This window comes from Frankliniella occidentalis, unplaced genomic scaffold, assembly GCF_000697945.3.
Source record: "Frankliniella occidentalis isolate FOCC.00 unplaced genomic scaffold, Focc_3.1 Scaffold266, whole genome shotgun sequence".
NCBI lineage: Eukaryota > Metazoa > Arthropoda > Insecta > Thysanoptera > Thripidae > Frankliniella > Frankliniella occidentalis.
This window is the reverse complement of record NW_026267392.1, coordinates 63,735-71,978: the sequence shown is the minus strand read 5'-3', so window position 1 is coordinate 71,978 and position 8,244 is coordinate 63,735.

Here is an 8,244-nt window from a genome sequence, read left to right as displayed (position 1 = left end):
CAGTTAAGCTCCATCTGGGCCCCAACTGGTGCCCCCTTGGGGCGTGACCGGGCATCCTGGCGCGCTGCCGACGGAGCCCCTCACAGCGGCCAATTTTTACCCAACCGGGTACCAACTCAAACCCCTGCGGACCCCCTACTGGATACCCAACTGGGCCCTTACTAGGTACCCTACCGGGCCCCAACCGGGCCCCACCCGGATATCAACCGGACCCCAACCGGGGCCCAACTGGGTCCCAACCGGGTCTCCCTGGGTCTCAACTGGGTCTGTACCGGCCCTCAACTGGGTGCCCAACCGGCCACCCTCCGGGGCCCTACTGTACAGATCTGTTATCATGGGTTACCCTTCACTCTGATTTAGACAAAGCCCAGGGGGTTATTGTGAGGACTGGAAAAGTTCTAGTATCTAATCTACCTGACTCATTCACAGAGGTAAGGAGACTTAATCTTTTATTATCAACAGTACTTCTCATATTTTTTTTTCTACAAACAAATTAGTGTGTGTCTTAAATTTCTGCATCAGGATCATTTTCTAAAGCGTATGAACAAGAAATTTAAGGATTAAGTGGAGAACTTTAAAGAATTTAAAGTTCATGATCATAATGAAAATGAGGGAACAGTAATTCTAAATGTAAGTTGTGTAAAGCTTTATCTCTAGTGTTCACAAATTCCAGTGCAATTGATTGTTTTATCTTTTATCCGCAGTTCCATGATCCAGTACAAAAGAAGAGAAATAATTAGTAAAGAGACAACTAGAAGATTATAATTATTAATTAAAAATATAAGGCAGTAAATACTGACTTCAAACATGGGCTTGGTAAGACGAAAGTGCAAACGAAATGAGGGATCTCCCATTATACGAAATTCCTCTATATTCACAGTTATTTTCTCCCATTTCGTCTCGTCCTCATCATCGCCTGTAAAATAGCAAGCAGTGCCATCAGTAGAAATAATTTTCATTGCAGCAAGAATATATATAACCCACATTAAAATAACCAACACTTCCTCACCATCATCCAACAAGAATTCTTGAAAAAATTGGATGAATGGAAGCCAACGATTCAAGGGTCGTACAGCCATCTCCAAATTACAAATTCCTATGAACTTTGTTTTGCTCAAGACAAGAAGTATGAAGCATAAACAGCAAGAGTTCGTAAACTTCAAAACCTTCAACACAATAATGCACCTTTCGACCACAACACTTGGGCGGGATCATCTGCTATGTTTTGCTAGTTGTTTTATGTTGCTAACGCTAGATAGCACTGTAGTCTGATAAAAGAGAGGGAGGGGAGGGGGTGCAGCCCCCTCCCCTCCCTGGCGGTTCCACCTGGATAGTAGCAGCACGCTTCCAGTAAAACGCTCAGTTCTTGAGAACCAGGCGTCGTAGATAAATTTCAAAAAGTCGACTAAAAAGCTTAAAGTCAAGCGAACAATCGGCTCGCTTCATGTTTATGTCTAGGAGGTATCTAAACATGAGATTTAACTGTTTCAAATCAGCCGTCGTACACTTGAGAACTGAATCGTCTTACGAATCCTCCTGACGTCCACATTTGACTTCAAAGCACCAATATTTTTCCGGAATAACAATCCTCGTACTTTCCCCTTTCTAACAATGTATGGGTTTACCTTCTTTGAAGTTCATTCGGCCTTGTTACACCGTTTTTCGTGTCCCCTACGCTTCTCCGGCCCGCTCGATCGCTCGATCGCTCGGTCGGTCGCTCGATCCGCCGATCGGATTCCCTTAAGAGGATATACCCCAGGACCAGACTTACGTATCTTGAGGGCTGAATCGCTCCCAAGATGGTCTCTTCAGAGGCCCTGGCTGAGGCGAGCTCGAGACCAAACATACCTGGTGGCGTAATGGCCGACAAACGTATGTTCAGCTCTATAAAGTGTGCGAAAATTTTTCATGAGGCGTGTAAGTTAAGTAACGATTCAACATTGTAAAATTAAAAGCACAACTGACTGACTTTGAATCAATCGACGTGCAACATAAGGGTGTCATCAACTTTCGAAATGTTTTGTAAATTTTAATTACACAATATATCATAAATTTACGGCGATATTTTTCAGAGTGATGTGTGTTTGTGCACGCAGAAACTGCAGCGTTTACGCAGTCACTGCTCGATGGCCGCTGGCCAGATACCGATCGCAGGGCGAGTAGAGCAAGTAGGTGCGCCACAAAACTTCTGTAAAACTAATACCAAGTATTTCTGTAAATGTATTTACGAATTTTTCCTGTAATTCTTACCCAACGTATTCTTAGGTAATATATGCAAGTTATTGTCTTACCACAGCCAAATCAGTATCATCCTCATCAATTGCTGGAGGTTTTGTCGAGTCAAAAGCCAGTCTCTTCAAAGACTTTCTTTAACGTTTAGGAGATATGAACATTGACGGTCGATGCGCCCTAACGAAAGAATCCGATCTGCTTTGCTGCTGAACCAAAAGAGTCCGATCTGCTTTGCAGCGAAACTAAAAGAGTTCGATCTGCTTCGCTGCCAAACCAAAAGAGTTCGATCTGCTTTTCGGCGATGGAACGTAAGGCATCTTTGGAGGACCATAACTCCTCGGATATTTTGAATATACACAAAATAAAAAGACTTGCTTGTTACCCTAACCTTAACGAATGTGTACACCCTAAAATATATACACTTTTCCTTTCAAGCTTCGGGATATCAGAGAGTTTATGCGGAGCGGTCGACGAGCGCCGAAAGCAGATCGGATTCTTTTGGTTTGGCAGCGAAGCAGATCGAACTCTTTTGGTTTGGCAGCGAAGCAGATCGGACTCTTTTGGTTCAGCAGCAAAGCAGATCGGACTCTTTCGTTAGAGCGCATCGCGGTGTGAACTTCTTCCGAAATGGGCTTTTATTTGGGGTAGACACCATTGGTCTTTTCTTAGTTGACACTGACATTTTCTTTCGTGTACTTCTGCTATTGATGAGGTTCCTGGATCCACCCTGGGCCCACGCTAGAATATATAATGAGATATAGTTACATTTCTACCAAACATATGGTACTAGTACAAGCCAAAATATGACAATACAAACCTGCAGGACATAAAAAATCAGGTAAACTCCAGTTTGGTAACACGATTCATTTAATGACTGGATTTGAGAAACCTAGGTCAGAAGACTGAAATTAAAGAAAGCTAGATAATATTTACTAAGTTGTTTGTAACATACCAATCACATACAGTGGAATCATTGAACAAATGTAAAGAACCATCTGGGCATGATGCTATTGTGAAGTAGTGACCACTCCTCCCAAGATCCGGTCCCTCATGAATAACAGCACTACGGAATTGGTACACATACTTGTTCCCATTAAAGGAATCTGCAATGATAAGAAAGGGGGCTGGATTCAAATGCAGTTGGTTGCTTTTAGATATAAGTAATTTTTGAGCGCTTCATAGTATTTGGATAGAACAGTACTGTAGATATAAAAAAATATGTGAATACAAACTTGGAACTTGTAGAGTTTCATCAATGCAAACACTACCCGTTACTATTCTAGCTTTACCACTTTCATAATCAAATCTGCGCAGACATGTAACAATTTGCTGTAAAGATGTGGGTGAGACAACTATGTAGAAGGAAAAAGAATAATTGTACGTGCCTTTTGATGGCAACTACCAGCACATTTGGGGGCTAGAAGAAATCATATTTCATCATTTTCTTTTCTTTGCATGTCTGGCAGAAACAGTCATCTAGAATTATCCCTTGCAAAAATTCTTCTACTCCTTGCTGAACAGACTCCACCTCAGGCTGAATCCACACCATACGGTGCACGCTGTATGTTGTGCTTGAGACCTTGCCACATTCCTTATTCACGCATTTGACTATATTTAAAGAAATTACACATTTCTGTTAGAATTACCTATCTAACAATTAATAAGATTAAGAATTATCTGTTGCTTTATTAGCTGCTTCCCCCTTGTCAATAATCCCTTACCAATTTCTATAAGTACAAAAAGGACAAAATGATAAATTCAACACTTCAAAAACAATCCATCATATCGCAGGCTTAAAGAAAACAACTTACTGGGAAGGAGCATTACGAGAGTTGTTGGAATGCTGACTATATTTGTAGTTAAATTTTTATAAGCCATAAAGGCAGCACAAGTGCAGCAACTAAGTCGATTATGACAGGAAGAGCGATGAACATCATCTCTAGTAATGACGTTTACAAAACTGGGAACGTGATAGAGTGCCTGTGGAAAACAAATTAAGACTACAAAAACAGTACACAATTAGTGGTTAAAGGAGCAACCAAGTGCCATACACATAACACACCTGCAGACTAGCATTTAAGAAACAGGTATTGCCAGCATTTCTTAAACCGCCATGACGATGCGGGACACCATTCCATCCAGTACCAACAAAATCATGTAGTTGAACTGAAGCTTTTGGCACAAGACTATTTTGCCGCTGTTGAAGTTGGCAAACTTTTTTCTCCCCCAATCATTTTTGTCTGTCCTTCTTGTCAATATGAATGTGAATGGAAGTGTTCTATCTGCCAGTGATCGTCTGATCAGTTTTTAGTAGATGGAAAACTTTATAACCTCAGAAGCGGGAAAATAACCCACTGTGAACGTAAACGTTTTTAAAACAAAAAGGAAAGCGGGGATCCAGGGGGCGGCAGCCCTGGCTCCTTAATATTTAAACATTTTAACATCAGTATTCAAATCAACAATTCTAAAAGTGAAATAATTTGAAAAGCGGGGGTCCAGGGGGCGGCAGCCCCCTGGCTTTTCAATATTTCCTTGTAATTAGATTTTTGTCTAGGTTGGATATATTTGTTTTTGGCCAACCGAACATGCCCGGAGCTCACCACTCAAAGATAAAAAATAGAGGGTAGTAGGCTAAAAGATGGTTAAGAGAGTAGGCCAGGGCACCAGGCGGCCGCATACACTGTTAGAAATTATTTTGTAAATTAACGACTTATTCCCTGTCAATTTTGTACTACGAACTGTTCGTAAAATCAGAATACGTCACCGATTGTTATTTTACATGCTGGTCGTAAAATAAGAATACAACATTGGTTGTGATTTTACGGACCGTTTGTAAGTCAAAATACATTTTAATTTTACGAAACAGTGTGATTTTACAGTAGGGGCATTACGGAGCTCTCCGGAAGTGCGTTCTACAACGAGTCTACAGAGTGGTGAGGGGGAGAACCTTTCCCGGGAGCTCCGGTAAACCCCTCCAGACTGTCTGTAATAATGTGGCCGCGTGGGAAACAGTTTCATTGTTTTGCGCTAATCAGGACCGACGGACGAACCTGTCTCGAAGGCAGACGCTCAAATTCAAAAATTGGTCATTACTGATACATCATCGAAAAGTTGTATTTTGCAAAGCTGATGAGTATGAACGAATGCAAAATACCGAGTAGCCGGACGAAATTGGCGGATGCATTCATCCGCGAGTCGTAACTTTGTGGCAATTTTAATCTAATGTTACTGTATAAATTTCTAAACTAGTTTATGCACATTATACAGCCAGCCAATATTTATGTACCGATTGACATAATTATAATTAACTATGTACCGATTGACATCATCATAATTAACTAAGACCAAATTGATGTAAATTAACTGGAAAAATATAATGTTCTGCGATGAGGTGCTAATAGTGCACTCTAGTAGGGGTTTCGGGTGACAGGGCAACTTTCTGTATCCTTCATAAAACCTTTCACGAAAGCGATGAAGCCCTTAAATGAAGGGCGTACTTTTTGCCTTACAAAGTCTGAGGCACTGTGGCTGCCATGCAATAATAATTTGAACAGAAAGTCGTCGTGTATCTAAATAACGATTGCTTGGATTTAATTATCAACGGACTTACGATTATTCTCAATCTTTTTACAAATAATTTGTTTACTTAAGATTAATCTCATTTTTTTACAAACTATTTGCAAATCTGAATGAACAACTAATCAAGTTTATTACAAAGTTATCGTAAACCTGAAATTACAAGTAGCTCCTGTATATTTGAGGCTTAGCAGTTTTTTGACGACTATTAATCGTTTTAGAGATTTAACGACCAGTTTGTTGGCACTGTATGTCGTAAAAGTACAACTTTCCCAAACAGTGTTGGGCCGCCCCTAGAGCAAAACCAAATTCCAGTATAATTGTAATGTGTGCTTCCAAGGAAAGAGGGCGAATGCAATTTGATTACAAACAAAACAAACAATTCACAATCAAAGGTTTATTTTATTCTTTTATATATCAATCTGCAACAACGCAATAGAGAAATCCAGAAGAAATAAAAGGGTGAGGAAAAACTTTACGCAAAAGATGGTTGTACAAAATATTAAACAAAAGCGTCAAAGAAATAGGGCCAATCCCAAACAACAACCCTCCCCTCCTTCTCTCTCTCTCTCTCTCTCTCTCTCTCTCTCTCTCTCTCTCTCTCTTTCTCTCTCTCTCCCTCTCTTTAAACTCTATGCCCAAACAGCAATACAAAATATAAAACGAAATGATAACCCTCCAATTAAGGGGCGTACCCATGGCTCCGGCCAACGCCATGGGCTGTGGCAGACACCCAAACTAAGCAACCAGTGTACAAACGCCAAAGAATTAACGGCCTAACACTGTGATAGAATTTGGTTTGGAAATTTAGGGAGCAAAAGATTGAAGTACACGCAGATGATACTGGATAACGAATACTTTATTGTGTTGGTTCATCTATAAGGTAAACGCAGGCAAGAAGAACAAAAGTTACACTGGAGTGGGAGACATTGTCTAGAAGGCCGTGTCATTGCAGCCAACCTGCATTCAGTTAAATCTCCAACACTCCCCCTTAACGGAATGCCAGGTTGAAGAAACCGTTCACTTGTGTTTGTTTACTTTTCTTCAGTTTGCGATGATTGTTGGATTTCATCCAGAGAAGTCACGAGCAGTGATTTAAACTTCTGGAATTTCTTTGTTGTTAGCGGCTTAGTGAATATGTCTGAGATATTATCGTTGGTTGGGACATAGTCTAAAACGAACAGATTATTCACATAGGCAGCGTTCAAGTGGTAGAAGCGGACTTGTATGTGTTTAGTACTTTTGTTTAGTTGTCCTGCTTTAATCATTTTAATGGTAGACTGATTATCCATGAACAGAGTAATTTCTGCTACCTTACCAGTGAGTTCTGTCAAAAGATCTTTTACATACTGTACGTCCTTGACACAATCTGCAGCTGAAATATACTCTGCTTCAGCAGTGGAGAGAGCCACTATTTGAAAGATATGCTGCTGTTAGTACAGCTTCTCCCCACATGTATGCTGGGAGATTGGAGTCAAAGAGGAGAGCCCTTGTTTTCTCCAGCAAAGTTCTATTCATTCGTTCAGCAGTACCGTCTTGTGGTGATCGAGGGAGACTGTGATCAAGTATGACTCCATGGTCTTTGCACCACGATTTCAACTTATTACTGGTATATTCTCTCCCGTTATCACAGCGGATTTTCCACACCTTAAGATCGTGTCGATTTTCTGAAGACCTGACAAAGGCTTTCAGGGTCTCGAATACCTCGCTTTTGGACTCTAACAAGGATACTTCACAATTGTTAGAGTAGTCATCAATAAAAGTAACAAAGTATGATTTCCCATTATATGTGGGTGGCTCAATAGGTCCACAGACGGCAGAATGTATTATTTTAAGCAATCTGGGAGCCCTGTCTCTAGTCATGTTGTGTGGAGCTGCAACTTGTTTTGCTTTGTCACAGACGTCACATACTTCTAGTGTGTCAGTTTTTCCAATTTTAAAGCCTTTACTCATGGAGGGTAGTTGTTTCATATAAGTAAAACTCAGATGTCCCAGTTTCCTATGCAGATTTATTAGGTCATTTTTACAAGTAAAAGCCAGATACGTTGCCGTTAATGCAGTTCCAAATTTCTTCATTGGGAGACTAACTTCAAAGAGTCCAGTAGCCGTTCTGTGTCCCACCACCGAGACCAGGCTGTCTGGGATGTCAACAGTTGACTTCAAAATCTTTACCCCAGCTTGGTCAAGCAGAACAGCTCCACCACTTTTCGTTATGTCTCCCACTGAAAGGAGGTTTGTAGTTAGTTCTGGAACAAACAGAGTGGGTTTAATTTTAAGGTGTAGACTGTTCGATGTTCCGCTTTTAGTGGATGACATGTAGGCTCCATCTTTCGCCAGCAAGATTTTACTGTGATCAGTTTTTACGTTAGTTAAGAGATTGATATCATTTACCATACTCCCAGTCGCACCACTGTCAATGGTCATCGGTGGACCACC